Raw genomic sequence first — 19107 nt, forward strand, 5'->3', positions numbered from 1 at the left:
CCTACTAGGATTCCTGGGAGTGTATGGTAAGTCAAAAGACACATTGGAAGCAAGGCGCGACATGCAACAGCTAGCTGGACGAAAAGGCTTGCAACCCGAAAAGAGAGACAAAGGATGCCACTATTTAAAACCTGCCAGCTATAATCTGAGCAAAGAGGAGAAGGAAAGTATGTTCGATTGCTTGAACAGTATCAAGGTCCCGTCTGGGTACTCCTCAAATATACAGGGCATAATAAATGTGAAAGAGAAGAAAATCCAAAACTTGAAGTCACATGACTGCCACGTCCTGATGACACAACTACTTCCGGTTATACTGAGGGGTGTTCTACCGGAAAATGTGAGATTGGCAGTTGTAAAGCTTTGTGCGTTCATGAATGAAATTTCGCAAAAAGCAATTAATCCAAATAATCTAATAAAGCTGCAGAAAGACATTGTCGAATGTCTTGTCAGCTTCGAGATGGTCTTCCCACCTTCCTTCTTCAATATTATGACACACCTTCTAGTTCATATTGTGACAGAAATAACTATCCTGGGTCCTATTTTTCTACACAATATGTTCCCTTTCGAGAGGTTCATGGCCGTATTGAAGAAGTACGTGCGCAAATGTTCTCGCCCAGAAGGATGCATTGCTAGGGCTATGGAACAGAGGAGGTCATTGAGTTTTGCGTTGACTATCTTCCTGATCTCAATCCGATTGGGCTCCCCGTGTCACACCATGAGGGGCGACTAAAGGGAAAAGGCACACTAGGAAAGAAATGTAATATGAACATCTCTTGTAGTGAATTCAGCCAAGCAAACTTCACGGTTCTTCAGAATTCATCCAAGGTGGCTCCCTATATTGATGAGCACATGAATATTATACGGTCCGAAAATCCACAGAAGAATTTTGCTTGGATTACACGGCAACATATAAAAACTTTTGACGGCTGGTTCAGACGAAAATTATTGGGCAACAACATAGTTGATCAAGAACTTCAATGGCTGGCCAGGGGACCATCAATAACCGTCCAGCAATACCAAGGGTACGAAATCAATGGGTATACATTTTACACGAGAGCTCAAGATAAAAAAAGCACCAACCAAAACAGTGGTGTCCGTATGTGTATAGTAAACAGTAATGGAGAAAAAAACAACTACTATGGTGTCATAGAGGAGATATGGGAACTTGAATATGGACCCATAGTTGTCCCTCTGTTTCGTTGCGAATGGGTGGCTGGAGGAGGCGTAACGAAGGACCGGTATGGGATGACCATAGTCGATTTTAAAAAGATTGGATATAAAGATGAGCCATTCGTTCTAGCCAAGGATGTGACACAAGTGTTCTATGTGAAGGACATGTCGAGCAAACCGAAGAAAAAGTCGGATAAGACGTCTCAAGCAGACAAGGCTGGAAATGAGCCGAAACGGCACATAGTTCTTCCAGGTAAAAGAAAAGTTGTTGGAGTCGAGAATATTTCGGACAATTCGGAAGATTATGACCAGATTGATGACCTTCCTCCATTCTCAGTTGACGTTGACCCCAGCATCCTCTTATCCAAAGAGGACACGCCTTACTTACGCCGTGATCACGTCCAAGGCACTTTCATCAAAAGGAAGATTATCAATGTTCCAGTAGATAATGATGATGAGTAGTACTTTTATATAAATTATATATTATATTTTCTCATTAAGTGATGTAATGTAACGCACCGCGTCGTATTTGTCTCAATTCTCGATACTATTCATCCAATTAGGACACAATATCATCTTCAAATAATATTATATTTTTGCATGGTATAACTATTATTTACTTTCACTAATTTTGCATTATTAGGAGTGTTGAAACATTAAATTACAAACAAATAATCAAGTAATTTGTGAATTGATTACATCATTGTATTGGCTATTACTGAAAAGACTTTTGAATATTTTTGCATGGATCAATCTGAAATTTTTTCGATTTATTACAAATAATAGAAGTATACTAACATATAAACCCTATAAGCTACACATAATTGATAATAGTAGCATATTTGTTAATTTACTTCAATTGCTATTGTTATTGTGTAGATATAATTACTATAATTATTGTGTAGCTAAAAAACTTAAGATATAAATTTTTGTTTTATTATTTTAATTATTAAGCCTATTATGAATAAATTTATGAATATTAAAAATTTATTGTAAATGGTAACTGGCGTGGCGAATTTACAATTCCCGCCAGATGGGCCACGTTAGTGCCGGCTGGTAATACCAGCCGGCACTAACCGAGCCACCCCCAACAAATTACTCCCTTCGCCGCCCAATTTAGATCGACGTTGCCCGCCGCCCCGACTTCTTCTTGCCGCCCCTGGCTCGCTCGCCCGCATGCGCCGCCGCGTTCTTCCCCGACCGTGCGTGGGTCCCCGGCCGGCGCTCGACCGTGGCCGCCCTCGAGGTCCTCCCCAGCCCGCCGTCCCTCCTCGTCGTCCCTAGGCCGGCCGCCCCCACGCCTCGTCGTCGTCCTCGCCGGCCCGGCCCGCGCCGCCGCGTACCTCGGCGTCCTCGCCCGGCCCGCACCGCCGCGCACCTCGGCGTCCTCGCCCGGTCCGTGGAGCCGCCCGTCGAGTCATCAGCGCCATCGCGGCCGCCCGGCTGCCCCCACGCCGCCCCGGCCCCGACCACGCCGCCCCTGCTTCCACGCCGCCCCGGTACCTCTTACAATTTTTTACCTTAATGTTATTTCCTTGTTCACTTCTTATGCCAAAATCTACTTTGATGCTATGGCCAGACATTTCTGTAAAAGTTTTAGGATCCGCATACATACAGCCAATACACCAAAATTTGCCTCAGAATACTCGTTTTGTTTTCAACGATCAACAAGTATAACCTGTTCTGGATTGTAAAATACTTCAACAAATGGATATTCATTCCTTTGCCTTGTGAGGCAAAACCCTGGATACTTTGGGCACTCGACCTGACAGCAGAGAAGAAGAATGTTCACTGCCTATTTTGGAAGCAAGCATAATTTGTATTGTGACCACAAGATCCAACATATATTTGGAGGAAACAAAAAGTTGATAGACTGGTTTGATAAGAAATGCAGCCTTATGAAAATATAAGTAATCACTCATTTCTACCTTAATCGAGCATGTTTTTGTCAATCCTAATACAGAAGTACCAAAATGAACTATGCTATCTGCATGCCCAAGCTTTCCATCAAGCTGCTTGTCTAAGTAAAGCAGAGAAGAACATATGAAGAGAAATTTGCAAACATAGACAATGATGAATTTCCACAAATGAAGCTGAAAAGAACAAGTGCAATCATTAATAAATGATAGAGGCATCGAATCAGTTACACAGTATGGAAGACAATCAGGAAAAAATCTGAGAGTTTATTATCAGATAAATCATGGTTTTAATTCACCAATAAAAATATTGCAGGTTAGGCATAATAAGCTAAAAAAAATACAGTGTTAATACAGGCATTACGTAGTTATTGAAGCATCACAAGTTTACAGCCTTTTTCAGATAGTTCAGCAACTAGAAGTGATCTGCCAAGAATGCAAAATGGAAATTTTCGTGTAAACATAAATCAATAGTAGCTTACTCTGACAAACTTGATATGTGGATAAAATTTGGCAGCAGCCTCTTCCAGTACTTTATCAAGATGCTGTGTATAAGTGCACCTAAAAAGGTAATTTTTAGGATTGAAGTGAGTGAATACTGTCCTATGCGAGGATTTACTATTCTACTTAGTGTTTCAGAACGACATTACAGCAGAGTTTGTATACTTAATAGTAAAGGCAACAACTACAGGCCTTCCTTCATGCAATAGCTGCACAAACTGACGCTCAGATGTAAATGGTATAATTCTTGATGGCCCTAGGTCCTTGGGATATCCAGTGTAGTACCTGTAATTATAAGTTTAGTATACGCTTACACCTTACACATGTATTACACCTTACATTCTCTTTTCCCTTTTCCCTTCCATTCTCTGCATGTACACTTATGCTCTCTCTTTTTATTATTTTGTTTCTCAACAGGTACTGAAAATTCTCGTATTTGGTTGAGATCTAAACTAGGCATAAGGTTAGTTTTTTACGTTTCTTAATCCAAGTAATTTCATAATCCAAGTAATCTCTGTATTGATCAGACAAGATATGCATTCTTAGAGTACATGTTACTGAGTATTTACAGTACTCGAGACTTCACATACATGATTTTTATTACCCATAATTTCATAACTAGGCATAAGGCATTTTGAAGTCTTTTACCAGAATCCGCTCGACCGCATCATCAATCCGAGACATAGGTACCTCCCCTGTCTCCACCAAGAACACTAGATCCTCAAGAAACTCCTCAAATCTGTAAGGTATCATATTCTGTAGATTGTTCAGTCTAGGCAGTATGATATAGTATGTGGCTTTAATAGATGCTTTGTAACCGCATATAGTATGTGGCTCCAGTATGATATAGTATGATATCATAACATGATATAGGAATCATAAGGAACAAACAAGATAACCTTTGATTTAATAGATGCTTTGTAACCTCATATAGTATGTGGCTTGCTGTTTTTTTATTGTTTCAGGTAGTGGAAATGGATCCTACGGACAACCAAGACGAGTTAATGCATGAGCTCATTCGTGGTAGTACTGGGCACATAGCTCCAGAGTTTGATGAGGACGAGAACGATGGCAACCAATTTTTAAACTTGCATTATCATGGCGACGAGGAGCAAGATATTAGTGGGGAGGAAGAAGGAAATGTCGAGGAAGCCGAGGTATAAAAGTTTAGTGATTCTTTCAGGCATCAGGATAAACGTTTTGTCAATATATATGTTAGGAGCAAGATATTGTTTGTGACACATGCGACCCAGCTGCGAACTATTTGTGTTATGTTGCTAGCTTTGTTGATGATTTCAGTCCTTGTGTAAGGAGTCGTGCTCCAGCTAAAAATTCTTATGAATGTTTCAGTCAATAAGTTACCTAATATCATGATAATTTTCGATCTGGAACCCTTGCTTGCGGGTTATGAAGGTTACGCATACCTGCCGCGACGTCCACTAGTTGCTAGCAACCCGCTTGATAAATTTGCGATTCTTTCAGGCATCCGGATCGACGAAGCCTAAATGGAAACGTGGCTCCAAGAGGAAGATGGTAGGATGTACGACCATCACGGAGATCAACGAAGCAACCGGCGAGCCACTAGCTCCTGGTCAAATTAAGACAACATTTGTAAATCAATTGGGATATCTTGTTAGGGAATCCGTCCCCATAAAGTATAAGCTTTGGAAGAGAAATAAAGTCTCTGGTCGACCTGAAGATATCGTGCCAGATTCAGAGAAAGATTTGTTATGGAAAGAGGTGTCGTTGCACTTCAACTTTCCCCCAGGCAAAGCTGACAAAATAAAGGGATGGGCATTTAAGAAGATGGCAATTCAGTTCGCCTCATTCAAGAAAAAATTGGTGGCAAACTTTGTCAACAAGGGCCTCACACCAGATTTTGATAAAGTCTGGAAGAAGCAACGAGAGTGGTGGAATGAATTCGTGAATTACAAGCACAGTGCTGACAGCATGGCAGCCTCGATTCAAGGCAAAATGAATGCTAGCAAAAAGAAAAACTTCCATAGACTTGGGCCCGGAGGTTATAAGGTTGCCATTCCGAAATGGGAAAAGATGGAAAATAATTTAATTGTAAAAGGAATCGTACCGCAAACCTTGAGTTGGCCTAAACGAGCAAGGTATTACTTCTATGCTCATGGAGGCACACTAGACCCCGACACTGGAATATTTGTGACTAGCGACGTACTAAGAGAGGCTGCCCAAAGACTCGAGGACGCAATGAGGCGTACCGAAGAAGGAACCTTCCAGCCCAACAGAGAGAATGACGAGCTGACTTACGCTCTTGGGAATGCGGAACACACTGGACGGACCCGAGGTGTGGGCGTAGTTCCATGGAAATATGGCTTTTCCGGAGATCTCGAAACCTACCGAAGCCGATGCAGAAGCAAGGCAGTAGTGGCTGAGAAGATTCATAGCCTAGAAAACCGGATAATGTCACTTGAGGCAGCAGTTGGGCAACGCTCGGACCAACCAGCTGCCAATGTGGAGATCAGCCCCTCTTCTCAGCGTCGTAGCAGTGTTGCTTCCACGGAGCACCCTAATTTGGGTGCCGACAGGCCGAGGGACCCCATTGACGACATCACCGTTAGGACCCAATGTGAGCTTCTGGTTCTTTATGGGAAAAAGCTTAAAGTTTGTGCTGAGGGTTATGCGGAAGTCCAAGAACAGGGCGGGACAATACATTGCCAGCCGATTCCTGAAGGATTCGCCAGAGTCTTTGTTGACCGAATTACTGAAGAACGCTGGGAAGACATGGACCTCCCGATCCCTATGAGTCCTGAAGAAACAGAACTACAACATGCCGTACACACATGGATCGCGTGGCCAAAGCGCGACATAAGATTGGTGCAAGCAGACACAGATTCCGCTCGGTGCTCAAGGCAAAGATCACCAACGCCAGCTGATAGGAATCCTAGTGTTGGCCCACCTTCTCCACCGCCTGCACGGGACCCCAGCATGGATCCGCCATCACCAGCCGCACAAAGCGAGCCAATTCTGGCATCATCACCAGCTGCACAACAGAATCAGAGTCAGCGACAGAAGTCATACACGGTACCTTCGGTCCAGCCATCTCATAAGCAGCAAAGAAAGAAGAAAAAGAAGGCGCCAGAAGAGGAAGAGGCAGAAGAATCGTTTCAAACCTTCTTGCTGAAGCGCAAGCTACTGAGGGAGGCTGCGAACAAGAAGCCAGAAATAGATCCGGTTGCAAAGGCACACTTTGTGAAACACTTCATTAAAGATCCCACCAAGGAGAAAGAAAGAGAGTCGGATTATGATCGGCAGATCAGAAAGTGCTACAGCAACCCCAAGAATCGCCTGATTAATGCAAAGACCGTTCCCCAGCTCGGAGAGCAGTCCAAACAATCGATCCCTCCGTTGATAGTGCCGCATGAAGACTGTCCCGATGAATCAAGAGATCCGTTGACCATGGCTGGGATGATATTGCAAACTGATCTAACAAGGGCTCAATTGCTTGGGGAGGCCCTACAGAATGCCCGCGGAAGGAAAAAGTTTGTACTTGGTGAACCTTTGATATGGCCAGAGTTGCTACCATTCCTACCAACGAGAATGGCCGAGTTACACAAATGGTATGCCGTGCAATCTAAAGCTAGTAAATTAGAGATGTTCCCAGCTCGGATTAAAGATGAGCATTTCTGGCGGGGGGCAGATGATGTATATATCGAGTTTGCATCACTCTACGATTTATACCATCAAGATGCCCTTCACAAGTCCCTCGTCAGTGTATGGTGCATGTAAGTATTGTCTCTCATTTCATTATTTTAGCCTTGAGTGTTGATTGATCCCCGTTTTTCTTGTGTCCCGTAGGTCAAAAATTCAAATTTGCCGAAAGAAGAACTTTCATAACGTCGGGTTCTTCGACCCCGATATTATACACGAGAAATCGCTAGCGCTAAATTCTGGAGACATAGTCAATGTTATATATAGGGGGTTGCGTAAAAATAGCATGTGTCCCTTCATTCTCTTGCCATACAACCATCAGTGAGTCGTTCTTTGTTAGACTTTTTTTTCAATCCCTTCGTATTAATAATACCATTTAATAACTATTATAATCAACATTAATTGGTTATGCGTATGTATATGCACAGCTTTCATTGGATATTGCTTTGTATTCAGATTGAGGAGCACAAGGTCTTGGTGTACGACTCGTTAAGGCAAGATAAATCAAAGTACCAAGATATCATCGAGGTGGTAAATACTGCATGGAGTCGCTACCTCCACAAACACATAGGCTTGCCCATAGGTGAAATCGAGCCTCTTCATTGGGTGACTGATTTTCTGGTATGAATATACTCTCGCTACTAATGTCATTCGCAATAAAACATCAAAAAAATTCTATATCGTAACCCACATTTGTCCATAGTGTTGGAGACAGGGCCAAGGAAACAACTTATGTGGATACTACGTATGCGAGTGGATCAACTCTTTTGCAAGTGAAAAAGGGCAAATGACAGTGGAGGCATTCAATGTACGTGAGCACAATCACATCTGCTCATTATTTTAATTCATTATTTTTTATTCTCATGTTTTTATCGAAAAATGTGACAGCGTTGGCGGATGAAAGAAGAACTCATTGAAATCGCTCGGATCAGGGCAATTCAAGAAGCTATATGTGGATTTCTACTCGATGAAGTCATAAATCCTAAGGGCGAATTTCATGGCGATCTCCGTCTAAGCGTCGCCCAAGAAGATCCGACGACGAGGAAGCTGATACGTTATTATAGTTGATGTAATATCTCATGTACTTTTGAACTCCTAAGTGTTCCATACATGACATATAATATATATATATATATAAATATATAATGTTAGTGTAATATGCTGTTCTAATAATACTGTGCAATGCAAAGAGTACGACTATGTAGTCACATACGCTAGAAATACGCATAGCCATACGTATAAAAACGAAAAGAAAAGAAACATAAAGAAGAAAAAACATTTAGTGCCGGCTAGTTATATCAGCCGGCACTAACCTTGCTGTCAGAACTCGGGCGGGGGCGGGCACGTTAGTGCCGGCTGGTATTACGGACCGGCACTAACATACGCACGTTAGTGCCGGTCAGAGTAGCCGGCACTAACGTCTGTCACGTTAGTGCCGGCCATTTAGTGCCGGCCACAGGGACCGGCACTAAGCTGTCCTGTGACCGGCACTAATGTGCCTTTCTCCAACAGTGAAACCATTACTTCCCTATTCAGCTGAGACAGCAACTACAGCTACAGTAGACAGCCTCCTGCAAGAACGTGACATCTTCCTCAACGATGTGCGCGATCGTCTACTGCAGGCTCAACAATATGCAAAGAAACACTATGATCGCCATCACCGATCACTTGAATTTTCTTTCAATGATTGGGTTTGGCTACGTGTTCTCAACAGAACAACTCAGTCGCTGCTACAAGGGCCGCGAGGGAAACTCAGCCCAAGATACGCCGGACCATATCAAGTTATCCAACGTGTCGGCGATGTCACTTACAGACTTCGCCTTCCAGAGGGCGCCCGCATACACGACGTCTTTCATGCCGGTGTTCTGAAGCCGTTCCATGGTGATCCCCCAACGACAACCCCAGCTCTACCTCCACTCCAACACGGGCGTCTCCTCCATGCCCCTGAACACGTGCTGCGTTCCCAACTCCGCCGAGGTATTTGGCATGTTCTTGTCAAATGGACAGATCTTCCAGAAAGTGAAGCGACATGGGAACAAGTCGAAGCAATCAAAGAAGCACATCCAACATTTCAGCTTGAGGACGAGCTGTTTCCTGAGGGAGGGAGAGAAGTTATGATCGGAAGAGTATATGAAAGGAGAAGGAAGCCTGAAGCCTGAACACGACCAGCAAGCCGCGCCCACGTCGTGGGTAGTTGCCATTACGTTTAAATTAGCATGTGTGTGTCAATTAGCATGTGTGTGTGTGTAATCAGTTGTAAGACTTGTGTATATCCATCGTACTGAGAAGTGAAGGAAAGCAAGCTTTGAGATCATTTGGATCTCAGGGCGTCGTGTGTGGCAGTTCACTTGTCTTCCTGTGTTGCTTGCCTATGCTCTCGCCGACGCCGGACGGCGTCGCACGCGCGTCGCCGCCGGGAGCCCAGTCCACGGCCTCCCACCAGTCACACATACAACCTCCGTCGCCATACCAGTTACCAATGGCGGCGGAAGTTCAAATGCAATGGCCTGCTAACTCAGTCGGTAATATAACATTACAATATCTCCAATAAGCGAAAAGCATATTACACATTCAATATTTTTCAAGGTATTTTGCCATTTGTACAATGAAGGTAATTGTTCTTAAAAAATGCAGAAATTCAGGTGGTACTTGGACAGAATTAAATGATTTTTCTTAGAAAGTGTGTGTTAATCATAAAATTTGAAGGTGGTCTGAAAACTGCATTGCTTAGACACAACAAGGCAGGTTCTTATTTCAGAAATTGAGCTCTCGTGACAACAACCTTTTGATGTGCTAATTGTTGCTATATGTTCCATAGTTTTATTTCAGATATTTGTGCAGATTCCTGAGAATTCACTTCACTGTTTGAGTGTCCCTGAGAGATGATGAGCCTTGGCTGCTTTATTCCCAGGTAATCAAGTACACACTTACTGCTATAGTGTTTCAAACAGTGTATACTTTCAGAGTCTGTTAGAGCACACAGCAGGTTTTTGCTCATGCCTGTAGTGTGTAATTAAAGAGGTTTAGGTTCCAATAGGAATTACTTGGAATGATTTATCGTTTCATGAAAGTGGGCTCGGGAGAAGGGACTCACAGTTGGGATTGTCAGCAATGCAGAGTAATGCCACAAAGATGTAATCTTGACAGCCTTAGGGTTGAATCAGGTGCAATATCCGATGGATTGCCTGACACTATTACATGCTTCTGTAGTAATTTGTTTTCTCATTGTTCATAATGGGGTAGCCTGACACTCTGGTCCCATGTCTTGTGTTTGCAACTACCAACTAGGGCTCGGAATGGGACTTTGGGGTGTTTTCAGGCGTTGTTGGTGTTGAGAAGCCAAATCCAAGAATTTACAAGATAGCGCTCGAAGAACTCCGCATATAGGTGACAGCATGCGGAAGGACTACACCCCTGCGAGGAGTGTTAGGATGAATGTGCTGCTCCTGGACCCGGTTCAAGACGGCCGACGCTGAAAGCTGGAGGCAGTCTGGCGCAACGTTGCTCCCTGATCTGGATGCCACTCAAGACTGCCTCACCAAGAACCAGAATGAGGAACTGAAGCACGAGACAGTAGCAGTTCAAGTGCTGGACATAATGTCTGAAAAGCTAAAGATGGGAAATTAAGCCCACAGAGAGTTCCTTTTTATGCGCCGGTTGTGAACTGAAGATCCTACTGGTGGAAGGAGATAGGTGATGGTTCTTGACACATTGTATTACTAATCTTTTGTTGTTACCTATTGATGTAAAATCATGGGATATAACAAGCTAGCCTGAATGCCTGCTCAATTCCACGGGTGCATGTTGAAAATTGAATATATATATATATATCATTGCCACATGCCTGTGACACCTTAGGTGTCTGCATAGTAGAACTATATTTATTCTATGCATCATGTGCTTAAATTACTTGAACAAGGGTCTTATTTTAAAAATATAAGGTTAATTGTGTAAATATGAATTGATGCAAGGTCCTTCCTATAATTTAATTTGAATAAGATGGGAGAATGTTGCTTTTGTGGAGGGTTTTTTGCAAAATTCAGTGTAATCATTACATGGCACGAAATTTTACTTTTCAGTCTAAAATTAAGGTGAATTCGTTTTGAAAAAGACAAAAGTCCATTACATTCAAAATTATTTCTATGTTTTCAAAATAACTCTTCAATCTTTGGTCAAATCAATTTTTGCACAACATCAAAGTTGTAGATCTTGAAAAGTTGAACAACTTTCATGTTGGGCACCTTTTCATTTGAGCCCTAGTTTAGGAGTTATTTTTATTTTACAGTAGGACCCCTAAACTTTTCTAAAATTGCAAACGAGTCCAGTCTGTTGTCTTCCTCCTCCCTCTCTGCTTCCTTTGCCGCCCGTCAGAGCGCCACCCGCCGCCGAGGGAGGGCCGCAGGACACCTCCTGCTCGCCGTGGCCTTCCACGCGTCGTGCCCGGGCTCCTCGCTGCCCTCTTCCCCTCGCGCTGGACCTCCCCCGCTCCTGCCACGCACCCCCGAGGCCCCAGTCGGCCGTCACAGCGCCGGCGACATGGCCCGGTTGGTGGAGAGCCCCCTTCTCTTCTCTAGCGCGCGCACGAGCACGGCCTCGTCCTTTTCCTCCCAATTCCGCCCCTCGCACCCCCGGTCTCGCGCTCCAGGCACCTCGAGTACCATCGCCCCTCCTCCTCAACTCCGGCGAGCCCGACGCTGCCGCGGGCCCGCCCTTCCAGACCTCCTCCGCCGGCGCCGACCCCGCCTTTAGCACCGCCCGAGCGTCGCACAGCTCCCAGACCCCTCCACACCCCCATTCCACCGCCGCAGCACGGCCGCCGGCGAGCTGTCCGAGCCGCCGCCGCACCTCGCCGTGGGAAACACCCCAGCCAACCGCCCCAGCCCTCACCAAACCCACCAATCGACGCGCCTCGACCTCCTCGTGCTCCCTAGCCACCTCTAGCGCGCCGCCGGTGAGTCCCCTGGCCGGAACGCCGGCCGATTCCCCTCCCTGTTTTCTTCTCAGGCGAGCCAGGGGCCACATTGCAAGCTCTTTTTCTTTCTAGGGACCTATCTGCAAGTTTTCAGTTCTTTTCCTTTTGTTTCTAGGCTGAATTTTAGAAATTCCTAGTAAATGCTAGAAAAATCCAAAAAATATGAAACCAGTGGCTATGGATTCTATGTTTAGAACTCTATCACTTTGTAAAAGGACTTTGTCTTGTCACTGCAAATTTTTATGTGTATGTTAAATACTTTGTAAATGATCTTTTATTTATAACTTGAGTTCCATAGCTATGCTGGGTGTGTCTTTTGACAGAGATACTCTACTTGTCATGTGTGTTCTTGTGTCAAAATATGAACTCTTGTCCATGCCTATGTTAACAGCTATGACTTAGGTTTGGTTATATGCTATTTATATTCATGATAATTATTTGAGCATGATTTTTTTGCTTTGTGTAGCTCTAATTTTTAAGCTATATCTCACTGTTTACATGTTAGCCATAGTAAAAAGTTGAGAGCTTAAAGCTCTGTTCATCTTAAGTTATAAATTTATGAGTTCTTACATAGATTAAATCATATAGATACTTTATTTTCATAATAAATCATGCAAATATTTCTGAGTGTTTATTTTGAGTAGCTCAGCTTGTCCATGAAGTTTGAGCACAAGTTCATGTCTATAACAAAAATTAAAAATGAATATTGATATGTTGCTGTCTGTTTTATTTATTTTATCAGAATTAATTCTGTGCAGATAAAATCATGACAAATTTACAGTAGCTGTGTTAGCTCTGTATAGATATCTTGTTAAATTTATAGCATCTGATTTGCTCTAGATTAGTCTGTATAATTTAATCTTGTTCTAAGTACTGTCTGAGTAAATGTTTTATTATGAATAATTGGCTGCATGAAATAGTACGAAATTTACAGGATAGATTGCTCTCTGTACTTTATGTTTGAATTATTTTTTTCTGAATTTAAATACTAGTTGTGTACTGAGTTGCTTAATTCTTAGCAAACCATGATTTACATGCTATGTGAACCAACTAAAACTTACTTTGTGAAGATAGTCAAGTTGTCTTGTGAGGTTAATCATGTTGTTTTGTGTAGTAAGAAATGTTAAATAACTACTCTATAAATAATTGCCTGTATGCTAAGTTATGTTTGCTAGTTGTTAGACTGCAACTTTATCGCGAAGTGTGTATGATTGTAATATCGTTTCTTGCATCACATATAGATACGACTGTTCTAGCTGACGGGACGTACGAGCTGATCCTGGAGTCCGAAGGAGGTGATCATGAAGTCCAGGTGAACACCGCTACACTGACTGAAGACCCAGACCAAAGTCCGGAAGAGCCCAAGGCTGAATTAGCTAGTGACTACCGCGAAGGCAAGCCCCGGACATAAACCCAGTATTTCAAATTATACAACTTATCGTTATTATTTTACTTGTGCATTTAAGTTATTGGAATTGATTGAAAACCCTAGTTGCATAATTCTAGGTTCCTACTAATTGAACACTAGTTTTGAGTCCGAGTTAGATGCTATGCTAATAGGACCGGTAAAAGTCGAGTGATTGCCTGTCACTCGCGAGCTCTATAGGAGTTGCTTGTTTACTTTCTGCAATCACTATAAGGATCATGGGCGGATTTGTTGAAGTCCGTATGTGTTGATGAACTTGATAAGGCCGCAGTGTGTGGTAGCGGTGGTTAAGTGTTTGAACGTACTAGCCACATGCCGTAAATATGGTACGCGGTAAGCCTAGTAGCTGATCGGCCCGGTGAGTGGATATACCTTTCACTCTCTCTTAGAGATAGGTTTTTATTTATGTTTATGTTGTGCAACACCACGGGTGCAGGGAGGAAGTTGGTGCCCTGTAGTCGGGGAGAGTGACCCTATCCACAAGCCGGAATGAAAGGTCAACGGTTGTTTGGGAACGACCCGACGATGTTCCAAACGTGTGTGTTAGGTTTACCTTGCAAGGTTGGAAATCCGATTCGAATCGTCCGTTTCTCACGGATATTGAGACTACTTGATCCCTTTGCCACACAAAGCAATAAGAGTAATGTCATTATGATTAATCTTGATGTTTGACTAAAGTTCTACCATGGTTGATTAGAATTAGTTGCTTACATAGAATGGTTAATCAACTAGAATATTGATAGCTAAAATGTGAAATTAAGGACCTACTCTTTGTTGCTTTTCAGCAAAAAGGAAAACCAGAGCCTTACAAAACCCTGCATAGTCTAGCTAAGTGGACTAAGTATATCCGTTGACGGTTAAGTCTTGCTGAGTATTAGTATACTCAGCCTTGCTGTTGAATCCTGTTTCAGGTATGAGTTTTGAGGACCAGACCGCTAGTCTGACTTGGCCCTGCTCTTTGCCCCCTGGCTGGTCCGTAGAGTGGGATCCGTCCCCGGCCGGCAATGACCCCGATGAGTGATACCTTGCTTGGGCTAGCTTGGTATCCTTTTACGACGTGTTGTAGCTGTCGTGTTATCTTTCCGCTGCTTTAACTCTGAACTTTAAACTTATGTATTGTATAACGTTTTACTAAGTTTGGAACTGTAATAATACTTTGAACATGTTGTAACAACTACTATGCCTGTATTGTAAAATATATGGTTGTAACATCTCTGGACTCGCCTTCGTGCGGGGTATGCTTGTTCGATCCGAGATCCGGTGGTTGTATCGGGACGTTACCCGACAGACCAAGAATTGTTCCGTTTGAAGTGCGTTTGAGTCGGTGTTGCCTTTATGGTGATGGCCAGCGCACTTGAGCCGGGATAATTCAGGTGGTTCTGCCACAATGCCAACCCTTACTATAACGATATAATTTTTATTTTCTAGATTTTTTTAAAGATATGTGTGTGCCGCACATGGGCATCTGCTAGTGGTTCGTTTATATGGGATGTGGTGCCGAACGCGATGAGATTTTCCCATCCCATTTTGATCCCTAGCCGCTACCACCTGGTCCATGGTGGGCCTATTCTGTCATGACCCGGCCTGTCAGTGGCTGATAGTGTAATAGGCGGTATAGAGTTGTGGGCTTTGCCGAGTTGATTACCAGCCCATGAGGCCTTGTATGTCTGGTATAAGACTGCCCGTCGGGGACAGCAGTTGTAACGAACATGACAGTTCTGAACGAACCTTCTCTTCCTCCTTCCATTCTGTTCTTCGTCTCCCTCCCCTGCTACCTCTGTTCATGGTGGATTCCATCCGAGATTCAGCTGTTCTTGGCTTCTCTGGTCAGGAACATAACATTTGGTATCCAGAGCCTCGTTCCGCGCTTATCCCCCACAAATTTTTCTCGGTTCTCTTTGTGACGTGCTGCAATAGCACCTGCGCCGCCGGATTTTGCCTTGCCCAGCACGCCTCGTCGACATTCCGGGCCTGCTCTGCCATGTTCGATCGAACGCGACGTCCACGCCCTGCCTACTGACTCCCAGTCGGCGGCGGCCACCGCAGAACGGCAGTTAGCTAGTCTGGCGCCGCCGTCCACCTCGTGTCTCGCCGCTAAGGTTTAGATTTGGGCTGTCTGATTCAGAATCCGAGCTCACCGTCGGGAGGGTACCGTCAATCTGGCGCCACAAAAACCTACAAAGTTTGAGGCTCAGATGACGACCGCTGTGGAGGATTTCGTGAAGAAGTTTGAGGGATTTGAGCTGATGATGCAGCAGACGCTCGACAAGGTGAGTGGCATTGATGTGTGGCGTGCGTCTGCGGAGGATTCGTTGGGAACTCTGCTCAACAAGTCCCAGGAGACGGCTTCGCGGCTGCAGCGCCTCGAGACAGCGCCGCCACCACTACCTCCCCGTCCCCCGCCACCACCGTCCAGCTGGATCGACCCCTTCGACCTCAATTTGGCTCTGCCGCAGCCATTGCGCCCATTTGCGTCGAGCTCGGAGCGGCCCAATGGGCACCGCGTCGACCAGAGCCACCGAGATGCTGGCGGTGGGATCCTTGGATCTCGCCCACCACACCCGGTCACGGGTATGGTTCCTGATCCCAACGTTTCTTCTGATGTTCCGAGAGACTTTATTCGCGATACAGCCAACAGATCATCTCATATGCCCAAACTGCATTTTCCAACATTTGATGGCAATAATCCCCATTTATGGCGTGATTGGTGTAACATGTATTTCGAGGTTTTCTCGGTGAATCCAAGCCTGAAGACAAGATTCGCTGCGCTGAACTTCAAGGGAGCGGCTGCAACTTGGCTTCAGACTCTGGAACGGCGTGGCCGTGTTCTTGATTGGGACTTGTTCTGCATGGCGGTGTTTGAGAGGTTTGACAGGGATCAGTATCAAATTCAACTCCGACAATTGGACTCCCTGAAACAAACAGGCTCTGTCAGCGAGTATTTGGAGGAATTTGAGTAGCTCTCGCATGGTATTCTTTTATACAACTCTACTTATGATGATACCTATTTTGTCACAAGATTTTTGGGTGGCCTCAGTGAAGAAGTGCGAGAAGGCATTACTCTGCATCAGCCAAAAGATGTTCAGGAAGCCAGCTCATTGGCACTGTTGCAGGAAACTGAGTTGGAGACTCGCAAGAAAGGGTCGAAGGATTTCAGTCAGCCCAGTTTCAAGTCCTCCAGTGTTTCTGATCGAGGGAGGCCAACAACTTTGGATAAGCCACCTGCACCATTGCCGAAGCAGAAGATGGAGAAGTCAAAATCTGAGGACAAGATTAAGGCACTAATGGCTTTTTGACGCAAGAATGGGTTGTGTTTTAAGTGTGGCGAGAAGTGGGGTCACAGCCACAAATGTCCTTAGCAGGTTTCTCTGCATGTGTTGGAGGAGTTGTTTGACGCACTTGAGCCACAGGAAACCTCTGATTCTGATACAAGTTATGATGAAATGGAACCGGACATTGTGATGGCAGTTGGTTCCCTGTCCACCCCTGAGGTTCCCAAGCGAAGAATAATGAAGTTGCAAGGCATGATAGCCAACAAAGAGGTACTCATTCTGGTGGATTGTGGTAGTGTTGCTACTTTTGTCAGTGATCAACTGGTTGTTGCTTTACACCTGAAAACTGACCAGTGTGCTTCAGCCCAATACTTCACTGCTGATGGCAGCCCCTTGGCATGTCACTCTATGATCCCAGGATTATTGTGGTCTTCTCAGGGACATACCTTTTCAGTTGATGCTGGTGTCCTCCCTCTGAAATGTTATGATATGATTGTTGGTCAAGATTGGCTGGAACAATGTAGTCCCATGTGGGTACACTGGAGGAAGAAAATCATGAAGTTTACACATAATAAGAAGAGGATTACACTGAAAGGTATCAAGACTGATGTGACTAAATGTGTGGCTATTGATGCCCACAAGCTCAAAGGCTTGATAAGAAGAAGAGCAGTTTCACACTGCCTCCAACTGCTGTGTGAAGTCAAACAACATCAGATAATTCCTTCTGATAGGGTGGTACATTTTGTGAGCCAAGAGCCTTCTCTGGATGTTCCACCAGCTGTTGCTGAGCTGCTTCATACTTACTCTCATTTATTCAGTGAGCCTTCATCTCTTCCTCCTGAAAGGTACTGTGACCAACATATTGACCTGGTTCCTGGGGCTCAACCAGTCAACACGAGAGCTTACAGGTATGCTCCTCATCAAAAAACAGAAATAGAAAAGCAGTTGGCTGAAATGCTAAGGAATGGTACAATTAGACCAAGCACCAGCCCTTATGCCTCCCCAGTTTTATTGGTTAGAAAAAAAGGATGGCTCATGGAGATTTTGTGTGGACTATAGACATCTCAACAACATCACTGTAAAAAATAAGCATCCTATGCCTATTGTTGATGAACTGATTGACGAACTCTCGGGGGCACAGTGGTTTTCTAAATTGGATTTTAGGGCTGGCTATCATCAAATAAGAATTGCAAAGGGAGATGAGCCTAAAACTGCATTCAGGACCCACAGTGGTCTGTATGAGTTTTTGGTAATGCCATTTGGCCTCACAAATGCTCCAGCCACATTTCAGAGTGTCATGAATCAAATCTTTGCTCCTTTGTTGAGAAAAGGTGTCTTGGTATTCATGGATGACATACTTGTCTATTCTGCTACTTTGGATGCTCACTTAGCCCTTCTGCAACAAGTGTTTCAGATTATTCAGCAACATGGGTTTTTCATCAAACTATCTAAATGCTCTTTTGCCAAGCAGCACATAGAATATCTTGGTCATTGTATTTCTGCCAGTGGGGTATCTACAGAACCTTCCAAAATTCAGGTTGTGCAACAGTGGCCAGTCCCATCTAATCTCAAGGAACTGAGGGGTTTCCTAGGCCTTACTGGGTATTATAGAAAATTTATTAGGCATTATGGAATGATCAGTCGTCCTCTCACCTTGTTACTAAAGAAAGGTACTCCATTTCAGTGGACACCACAGACCCAAGAGGCTTTTTCTCTGTTGAAACAAGCACTTATAGAGGCACCTGTTTTGGCTATTCTTGATTTTGACAAGCCCTTTGTGTTGGAGACTGATGCAAGTGACCTTGGTTTGGGTGCTATGCTCATGCAAGATGGCCATCCCATTGCTTATCTGAGCACATCTCTTTGCAAAAAGAATCCGGCCCTGTCTACTTATGAAAAGGAGTGTATGGCTATTCTCATGGCTGTAGACAAGTGGAGACCCTACCTTCAGCAAAAGGAATTCCATATAAGAACTGATCATAGGAGCTTGTTGTATTTAACTGACCAGAGAGTGCATACCAAATTGCAGCATAAAGCTTTGCTCAAGCTAATGGATCTTCAGTTCAAAATTGTTTACAAACAAGGCATTCTTAATTCTGCTGCCGATGCCTTGTCAAGATGTCCAATGTTTGACTCCTTGATGGCTATTTCTTCTTGTATGCCTGCCTGGCA

At 44.1% G+C, this 19107-nt stretch overlaps 1 long non-coding RNA gene across 1 annotated transcript; it reads left to right on the forward strand.

Moving 5' to 3' along the window:
* The first annotated feature begins 3745 nt into the window (after positions 1-3745).
* Positions 3746-4595, forward strand: LOC120676994. Its single transcript, XR_005676073.1, has 3 exons — positions 3746-4050; positions 4210-4333; positions 4553-4595. It is a non-coding gene; the product is annotated as an uncharacterized LOC120676994 (long non-coding RNA).
* Positions 4596-19107: the final 14512 nt, after the last annotated feature.

The sequence above is a fragment of the Panicum virgatum genome, chromosome 5N (genome assembly GCF_016808335.1).
Source record: "Panicum virgatum strain AP13 chromosome 5N, P.virgatum_v5, whole genome shotgun sequence".
NCBI lineage: Eukaryota > Viridiplantae > Streptophyta > Magnoliopsida > Poales > Poaceae > Panicum > Panicum virgatum.